The sequence below is a fragment of the Hipposideros armiger genome, unplaced genomic scaffold (genome assembly GCF_001890085.2).
Source record: "Hipposideros armiger isolate ML-2016 unplaced genomic scaffold, ASM189008v1 scaffold_595, whole genome shotgun sequence".
NCBI lineage: Eukaryota > Metazoa > Chordata > Mammalia > Chiroptera > Hipposideridae > Hipposideros > Hipposideros armiger.
The window spans coordinates 240,056-242,498 of NW_017731945.1; the positions used below are offsets into that span (position 1 = coordinate 240,056).

Genomic DNA, 2,443 nt, shown 5'->3' on the forward strand with positions numbered 1-2,443 from the left:
TTCCCTATTCACCATATTTCAGAGGAACCAAATACCCAAGATGACTGGGAACATTCTTCATAGAAGAACTGCAGCTAATAAATGTAGAAATGAAAATAAGATAATTGATTTGGGGAAGATGATTTAATAGATAAAAAGTTGAAGGGGAACTTTACAATGGAATGTTCAGACTAGTGATATGCCTCCTGATGTGATATAATATCAAAAACAAAGTAGCACTTACAAAGGATTCTTACCAAAAAGGTTGAACCTGAATTTACATAAACCTTTACAGCTAACTCCATTTATAGGGAAATGATAACAAATTAAATGACACCACAGAAAGTAAACAAATCTAGAATGTGAAACATTCTACAGAGCAACTGGTTAATTTCTTCAACAAGCTATGGAATGAAAAAAGGAGGGGGGAGGAAGGGAGGGAGGGAGGGAGGGAGAGAGAGAGAGAGAGAAAGGAAAAAAGAAGAGGTAAGTAAATGATTGCTAAGAGATTTATGAGAAAATATGGACATTTTCTAGGGACACATACAAAAGTATGTAGGCATCACATGACATAGTCTGGAATTTGCTTTTAAATACTTCAGCCAAAATCCAAAGAATAAAAAGGGATAAATGAAATATGGAAAATACTAATAATTGTTTGATATGATACTGGGCATATGGGGATTTGTCTTTGCATATGTTCTAAATTAGGAGTCTACAAACTATGCCTGGCCCATAAGCCAAATACAGACTGTTTTTGTCAGTAAGCCTTGTCCATTTGTTAAATATTGTCTGCGGTTGAGTTCATGCTACAACAGCAGAGTAAGTGCAATGGAAATTATGTGATCCACAAAGCCAAAAATATTTATTACCTTTCCCTTTAAAGGAAGTTTACTTACTCCTGCTCTAAATTCTCTATTTTTACTGTCTCTTTGAGAGGAAAGTTAGCCTCAAAAGATTTTCAGAGCCTTTCTCCTTATAATTTACCAAGGATTTTTCCTATTCTAGCTTCTCACAAATGAAACAAAATCACCCACAAAGTAGGATCTAGGTAGGTATACTTTTTCCCGTAAGTGAATAAGTCATTTCATAGCTTCAAGGTAGTTACTTTCCTGGTAAATCTAGACCCTTATAATGAAAGTAAGCAAAAAAGCCAAAAAAGCAGAGGTTTAAAAAAAAAATTAAAACAAAAAAATTGCTATTGTTTTACTTCAAGTTCCCTGGGTTTAATAAAATAGCTCAAGGGAAACAATATATTACATGTTTCAACACATTACAACCAAAGGGTATTTTTTATTTAGGGATGAGGGGAGGGAAGAACTGTATATACACATACAATGTTGGAATTGTCTCTCTTTGAATCCAGCAAGAAACACTATACACCCATGGGCCATTTTTTCTAANTGGAACACCCTTCCTACTCACTGATCTGGCCCCCAATGATTTCTTTCTTTACCAGAAGATAAAGGAAATATTGAAAGGAAGATATTTTGATGACATTCAGGACATCAAAGTAATACGATAACAGCTCTGAAAAAGAGTTCCAAAATTGGCTAGGCACTGGCATCGGTGCAGAGCTTCCCAAGGGGAGTACTTTGAAGGTGCCCATAGTGCTATTCAGCAATGAGGTATGTAGCATTTGTCTAGGATGAGTTTGCAAACTTATTGTCCGACCTCATAGCTTATCCTAACTTTGATGTACTAACAATCTGCACTTTAGCAAGAATTTTCACCTCTAGGCAACTTACTGAACCCTTGAATCCTCACACACAAAAAAGCAGGTAGCATTTCCTCTCTTTCACAGGGGAGAAAACAGAGACCCAAACACGGTCAATAGTTTTTCAGAGCTCCCAAGGCAGATGTGAGGGTCTGGTCTGAGACCTTTTAGCCTTCACATCCAGGGTTCTTTTCTTTTCTCAAGCCTTCAGTAGTTGGCGACAATGTATTACAGTGAAGTACCTGGACAGGCACACCCCCTTAAAGACTGATAGCTCTCTGCTCTTCATACTTAACCACATACTGACCAGCCATTTTTATTATTCCCTTAATATCTTTGCTAGAATAAAATTTTATAAAAATTTTACTTTATTTGGAAATGAAAACTTGAAATACAAAAGCTATGATTACTGGGGGTTTTTTATTTGCCTACCTATACAACTAGAAAATTGGACTAACTGCACCCATTATAATTCATGTGGCCAAATACGAAAGACTTTTGAGTGCTCAGAAAAACTTTAAATGAGGTATAGCACATATCTATAACACAACTGTCCTTTTGAATATGGCTCAAAAGATACCTGACAACTCAAGAAATATATAGTAAAAGGCCTTTCATAATGTTGTACAACAAATCAGAAAAAGAAATGGCTATGAATAAACAGGAATAGTCTAGGATCAAACCAAATGCATACACATTCCTTTGGCCCAGTCCTAAAATGTCAACCATAAGAAAATAATGCAAAAT

General features: G+C 35.7%; 1 protein-coding gene across 1 annotated transcript in view; it reads right to left on the reverse strand.

Moving 5' to 3' along the window:
• PRIM2 (DNA primase subunit 2) overlaps positions 1–2,443 on the reverse strand; it is a 254,367-nt gene that overhangs the window by 55,022 nt on the left and 196,902 nt on the right. The window lies entirely within an intron of this gene.